At 61.1% G+C, this 7,164-nt stretch overlaps 1 long non-coding RNA gene across 1 annotated transcript; it reads left to right on the forward strand.

Moving 5' to 3' along the window:
• LOC110256391 lies at positions 2,368 to 6,804 on the forward strand. The gene is made up of 2 exons (XR_002337830.1): positions 2,368 to 2,786; positions 6,678 to 6,804. It is a non-coding gene; the product is annotated as an uncharacterized LOC110256391 (long non-coding RNA).

Raw genomic sequence — 7,164 nt, forward strand, 5'->3', positions numbered from 1 at the left:
GCCAAGGCAGGAGGAGGGAAGCCAGGAGCTGGGGCAAGAAGGTGATTGTGGTTCATGCAGGGAAGAGACGGGCTGGACAAGGTGGGCCATCCGAAGTGCTTTTCATTATTTACCTACTTTTTGTCTTTTTAGGGTAGCACCCACGGCATATGGAGGTTCTCAGGCTAAAGGTCGAATCCAAACTGCTGCTGATGGCCTATACCCAGCTCATGGCAATGCTGGATGCCTAACCCACTGAGCGAGCGAGACCCAGGATTGAACCCGCATCCTCATTACCACTGAACCACAACGGGAACTCCGCTTTGAGGTGCTTTGAAACAGGGAGGCTACTCCAGCTCTCTCTCCCTCGCTCAGTCAGTATCTGGGACCTGCGTGCCCTCCCCCCCCACACTCTGGACCTCAGTTTCTGCAGATGTCCTTGGACTGGAAGATTCCAAAGGGTGCTTGGCAGACGTGGGGACAGTCTGAGCCTCATCCAGGTGGGTGGGAGCACGGAGCTTTCTTTTCCTTGGGGAGGGTGCCTGCCAGGGATGGAGAAGCACCAGCCAAGCCATGGGTCTGCCCTGTGGTGGTCCAGCCCGAATGTGTGGGAGAGATGAAAGTGTTAGGCTTCTACAGGGCTCCGTGTCTGTGGCACTGTCCATCTGTGATTAGATCATGGCCAAGAGGCTGTCAGTCCCTGTGGCAAACAGGCCCCGAGTGACTCTGTCCCGGGAGCACGTCCTTATAGATAAAGCACTGATCCTACCGCAACAACAAGGCCCCTCTCTAACTCCATACTGTCCCTTCTGATGTCCCCATGAGGGTGACAAGCTCCCTGAGCTTCACTCAAGTTCAATGCCTGGCACCAGGTGTGGGGGAGAGTCCCTGTAGAGGCAGGGCCACCTGCCCCCCTCCCATCACTTGGAGACAGAAGCTGGCGGAGCGAGGTGGCAGCTCCGGCTGGCTCTCCATCTCCTGCATCCCCCATCCTACGACTTGCCATATTTTGTGGCCTGAGGGCTGAGAATTCTAACAGGCAGGAACTGGGATGGGCCCGCCCACCCTGTTCCAGTCGTGTGTCTTCCTAATTATGCCACACACCGGAAAACTTAATTAAATCGATGCTTGGTGTGTAATTTCAACTAGTTTGGAAGTGGGGGGAAATCAAACAGCCACATGGCCCTGCCAGCCCTCGACACCTTGGCAAAATCCCGCTGGGCCCCGAGTGCCGGAGGGCTGGGGGTGCTTGTCCCACCTGCTCAGCTGTGGTGAAAACGCCTGGTCCCCTCTGAGCTTCCAGAGGAAGCTCTGGTCCCTGACTCCCCAGCCCCCACCCCCACCCCCACATACACACCCACCAGCAGCTACAGCAAGAACAGGGCAGGGACAGGGACACTGGGAGAGACCTACGAAGCAAGGGCTGCATTCAATGGTTAGCAGGACAGTAGCATAAAAATATAAGGAAAGACCAGAAAAGACCAAATGCATATAACTAAGTCCAGCTTCAGACGCTCTCAGGATTCACTTCCAGGTCTCTCTGATCCTCCTCCTTCATTCTGTCCCTCTTGGGGGTGACACCCCAGCCCCTCGTTTTGCATGCAAGGGTACCCAGCTGCAGGCGGCCGTCGCCCTTGGGGTCCAGCGTGGTCCAAGGTGGGGGTGGGGAGACAATGTCCAGAGCGGGCGTCCAGGTGCTCAGAGCAGGAGAAGGGCTGGTGGACTGGAAGCGGGTGGGAGGAGCTGGCAGGGAGAATCCGGGCGTCCTTCTCTTTGTCCCAGTGTGGGGTTTTGTGGGTACTCTGTCTGGGAAGAGAACATCAAGAAAAACAAAACAGGCATTCCTTGGCGGGCATGGGGGTGGTGGTGGGGGGGCTCCAGAAGGCAGTGTTTCCTCAACCTTCTGGGCAGGAGCTGACATGGGCCAGGCTGCAGAGAGTGACAATGACCTGGAAGGGTGCTCAGGGAGGGGACCTATGAACGGGGGCTGATGGAATGTTTGCTCTGGCCCTGGCACCAGGCAACCCCCAGGACCTCCCTGGAGCCCCATTTTAGAGATTAGGAGCCTGAGGCATGGAGGTTAAAGGACGGGCCTGGATTCTTAAGGCCAAGGAGAGCGCGTGGGCCTCAGACCTCAATCTGCCATCCTGACCTCACCTGGCCATCCTGACCCCATAAGGCCATGGCCAGTTCCTGACACAGGTGATAGAGACTGAGGAAGCAAAGAAAAGGGACCCTGCTTCGCAGAGAGGGCGGGAAGTTTTCCCAGTACCACCGGGCCAAGCAAGGCCTGGCAGTGTCTGTCCCAGATGCTGGCACACCTGCTCACTTCCACGAGGATGGCCTGCCAGCTTCAGGTCACAGTGCACTGGGACTGGGAGATCTCAGGTTGCTAAGGAACCAAGGAGGGGTAGATGTCACTTCCATAACTCCTGGGCTCCGAGGTCCCTTGGCCTCCGGGCCTTCCCCATTCACCAAGCCCTGGCTACCCTTGGCCCTGAAGTCCCAGGTACCTTCCTGGATTGGTGTCGCCTGGGCCTGGGTTTGAATCCTGCCCTGTACCTTCAACATTCAGGTTTTAGGTTCCATGCCATCTGCTGGGCAAGGCCTTCATGCCAGCCCACTCCTACCCCTGCTGACCTTCTCTTGCTGTCTCCCTGTCTGGCACGCCCGCCCTTGGGATGCTGGGGGGCAGGTGTGGGGGGGTGTCCAAGGACATTCGTCCTTGTGGAGCAGGCACTTTCTTGTCTCTTTCTCCCCAGCACAGGTCGGCTCCGAGAAGGTGCGCAGTGGATGCTGTTGAATGAGTGAGTAAATCTGCCCAGCGGGGACAGCGCGGGTCCCTCCTGCCACCGGGCATTCTGAATATTAACTCAGCCTATATCAGAGTGTAGCTGGGACTGGGTTACATAACCACCAGGTCTTCTCCAAGGACCCAGCCTGGGGGCCATTCTTCCAATGACCTGGCCAAAGACGGGGGTGCTACCTGGCACAGGCCTGTGGCACCACTCAGACACTCCCAGCCAAAGCCCCCGATATCCAAGGCTGGTCTGGGGGTTTTGTATTTATCTTTGCCTTTTTAGGGCTGCAACCATGGCTTGGGGTTGAATCAGGCCTACACCACAGCCACAGCAACGCCAGATCCCAGCTGAATCAGCGACCTACACCACACATCGAGGCAACCGGGGATCGAACCTACCTCCTCATGGATATTAGTCAGGGTTCATTACCCCTGAGCCACAACGCGAACTCCAGGGGTGGGACTTAGGGCAGAGGGCTGGAGGTCTCCCTCTCAGAACCCCAGGGTTGATCTGCCACCCCCTCCCCACCCTTTCCGCTTCCGGTTCCCCTCCCCCCTCCTTGCCCCTCCCCCTTTCCCTCTGGCTCCTTCGCTCCCCCTCGGGTCCTCCTCCCCCTCCCTCCTTCCCCTCCCCCTTCCTCCTCCCCCTCCCCTTGCCTCCCGATCCCTGCCCTTCAGAGCCCAGCCCACCTAGACCTGCTTCTTCCCTGGGTTCCTCGAACTCCCTGCCTCTCTCCTTTCCTCTCTCCAGCTCTTTCCTCCCCACCTCGCCCCGTCCAAGGGAGAGCCCGCCGGGGCCGGTGATTTGCAGTTCCCCAAGCAGTCATCGCCCGCAGCTGCACATCTGGGTCATTAGGACGCGGAGGAAAACCGGGGCTGCCTGAGCCCCTGCTCCCCTCCCTCTCCCCCCTCCCCCCTCCTCGCCATCCTTCTCCCCTCCCCCTCCCTCCTCTTCCTCCCGCTCCCTCCTCTTCCTCCCCCTCCCTCCTCTTCCTCTCCCCCTCGCCCCCCCCCCCAGCTCAAGCCAGTATTTTTAGCTCGCTGCTGTGCATTAGCGCGCAGGGCCGCTCCCGGTGAAGCCTGGATGAGGTTTTATCTGTTGTGACAGCCCCAAGGGCAGCTGGCAGACTTTTCTCCCTCTTAAGTTTGGAGCGCGCTCCCCTCTCCCGCGGGTCAGAGCCTCAGCTGGAGGGGAGGGCGGAGGGCACGGGCTCAGCCGGGTTTGGAGCCCCGGCGCCGGGTCCGGGCTGAGCGCATCCCTCCCCGGCCCCCTCCCCGCCGCCTCCCCTCCCCTGCTCCCCCCCCTCCTCCTCCCGCCTCCTCCGCCGGCCTCCGGGCCTTTGTCTCTGGAAGACTCCGCCGCGGAGCCTGCCCGCCGCCGCACGCTGGGCTCCCGCGGCCCCGCAGCTCTTCCCTCCCTTCTCTCCTCATTTACTCCTTTCCTTGGGCGGCTTCTCTCAAGGTTCAATCCCTCTCCGCGTGTGCCTCTCCTTCCCGGCCGCCCGCTCCCCTCGCCCTCTTCCCGGCCCCCCTCTCCGCCTCCCCCGCTCTCCGCTCCCCGCACCCTCCCCGCTGCCTGCAGCGAAGGGAACCGATTCCCCCGGTTGGAACACCGACCCCGGCCTCCTTCCCGGGCCCCGTCTCCCGCTGCTCTGGGCAGGTTCCTCCTGGACCACAGGATGGGTGGAGGGGGGGGGGCCCGCGAAGGGACCTGGGGCTTGGGGGTTCCTGGAGTTAACCTGCAGCGGGGCCCCGTGGATGCCCAAGCCTTTCCAGGACTCCCTAGGCTTCAGCCTGGTTCCAGTGGGACCTGCCGCCCCGGAACAGCCCTCCCCCACGTGTGGGGTCCACGCGGCTGTGGCTGTGTCTTCCTGGGGACTCGCCTCAAAAGCCTTAAGTTCTGCGAATGACCATTTAAGACACACAACCCTTTGTCCATCGCACTTCACAGTTTCCACAGTTCTCTCTTCATTGTCACAGCAGCCGTGGACCACAGGCCCTATTTCTCATCCACAGAGGCGGCAGGAGGACTCTGCATGCCCTCGGCGCATCCACCCACACTGAGCTCAGCACCTTTCAGGGGGGCTCTAAGGTCCAGAGAGGCAAAGCCCCTGCCCAAGGTCACACAGCCCAGGCTGATGCAGGGAGAAGACGGATTTGGGGGCTCAAGGGCAGGGAGCCTCGGGGTCCCAACACCAGCCTTCTGGGCTGGTACCCTCCGGCGCCCGTTCTTGCCCCGAGGCAGGTGGCGGGGTGGGGGCTGAGGGAGCCACCCTGTGGTCCCCTGCTTCCCTCATTCCCCGGGCTGGCTGGCCATGTCATATGAAGAAAGCACTGGCCCAGCTAAGGCCCCCCCCCCCAGCCTCAGCCCCCACCCCTGCTCAGGGCCCCCAGCTGCACTCTCGGCGCAGCTCCCTCCCCGCCCCCATCTCTCCCCATCCAGCCGTCAGGGCTCTGCTTTCAGGATTCTGATTCCTGCTGCCAGGCTGGCCCCTCGCTGGTGTCTCTCTCTCCCTTCTGTTGTCTCCCCCTCTCTCTCCAGCTTTCAAGCTTCCTCCTTCTCTCTGTGTATTTGCGTTGCTGTCTCTCTGTCACCCAGCCCTCTGCTCAGTCTGGATCTCTCTCTCTCTCTCTCCTTCCCTCCCTCTCCCATCCGCTCTTTCTGCCCACCGCCCACCCCAACACACACACACACACCCACCATCACTGCAGCAGTCGTGGGGGGAGGGCTGGCCCCTGGAGGAGGCAGAGAGAGGGGACCTAGTGTTCCCACCCCTGGTGGCACCTCCCTTCTCAGCCTAAGCTAAGGCTGGGGCGGGCATGGTGGGGTACTGGGCTGGGGAGACTCTGGTGGTTTGGCGGCTGCATTTTCTGAGGCTCTGGGGGCCTGGTTTACTCCTGACCAGGCCGAAGTTTCTGGAAAGCAGAATCCCCAGTGTGCCCTCCCACAGAGGAGCCACCATATTTCTGGGACCCAGCAGTTGAGGGCAGCCCCCAGGGTAGAGGGGTTGGGCGTGGGTGGGGACAGCAGAAACGGTAACAGCCAGGGAACAGTAGCTGTGCAGCACTGCGCTGGCCTCTGGGCGCCTGGCGTGTGGACGCCGTGGGCTTGCGTGGAGGGCCTGCGTACCAGAGGTCTCGGACCCCCTGGTCCCAAACTCTTCCCCCCTTGCCTAGATACATGGGAACCTGGGCCCTGGAGTCCAACAGTCCTAGGTTCGAATCTCACCCCCTCTTACTAGCTGTGTAATGGGGGGGGGGACTGACTCCCTGCCCTGGGGGCCCGCTTCTTCCCCTGTAATAGGGGCCTAATGCAGCTGCTTGCCCTCAGGACTGTGGTGAGAGGTGAGGCATCTGGTGGGGCACCTGGCCCACCCGGGCATGGGTACCTGTGGGAGCTGCTTGAGGGCCGATTTCCCCACCCTGCTACCAAGGCCGGCCGAGTATGGTCAGCCCTGAGTTGGAGCCCTGGCTCTACCAAGCAAGTCACTGCGTCCATGGAGCCTCAGTTTTCTCCTCCATAAAATGGGGCTCACGACCGTCCAACCCTCATGGGCTGTGCTGAGCTCAAGGGGAATACTCTTAGCACCGCCCTGAGTGCTGAGGGTTTGGATGGGAGTGGCTGCTGATAGCTGTTTTATCTGCTGCCTGTCATTCTAAGTATTCAGCCCTGCCTCCAGCCCTCCAGCCTGCAGGGGGTGTTCTGTCTCTGTCCCCCACACCGCTTTGTGTGTACAGGCAGAGGTCAGAGGGCGGGGGTGGGGGGCTGTCTGAGTTGAGCCTAGGCCCCCATGGCCAGTGGGGGTGGGGACCCGTGCTATGAGCCCCTCCCCAGTTCAGACACAGGCCCCTGGGCATTGGGGGGGTTGCTTTACTGTGGGCCTGACTTTGTCCCCAGGTTGGCAGTGGACCAAGGAAAGGAGGAGGGCCCATCTCTGACAGTGAAACCTCCTTCCTCGGCACCACACCTGCCCCTACCTGGCTTTTCATTTGTTAATAAACCTTCAGCCCCTTGATGGCAGGGACTTGGTCTTATGCTCTGCTGTGTCCCCTGTCCCCAGTACCAGTGCCTTGAAAAGTGACTAATGGTTGTCGAGTGTGTGAGTGGGTGAGCAAGTGAATGAATGACTCACTGGGTGGCCCTGGGGGTCAGCCTGGCTCTTTCTAGATGATCAGAATCACTGGTGCCAGAAAGGCGGATGCTGCTGTGCCCTGAGTCTCCTCGAAGGCAGTTGGTAGCCTCCCGGGGGTGGGGTAGGGCATGGAACAGCCTGGTGCTTCAGGGCACCGCTGTGGAGTCAGCCCTGGGTTCAAGTTCTGGTAAAGGAAGTGGGAAGGGCTGGGGGGGGGGTTCTTCACCCTCTGGGGGCCTGGGCCCCCCAGTT

This window comes from Sus scrofa, chromosome 1, assembly GCF_000003025.6.
Source record: "Sus scrofa isolate TJ Tabasco breed Duroc chromosome 1, Sscrofa11.1, whole genome shotgun sequence".
Lineage (NCBI taxonomy): Eukaryota > Metazoa > Chordata > Mammalia > Artiodactyla > Suidae > Sus > Sus scrofa.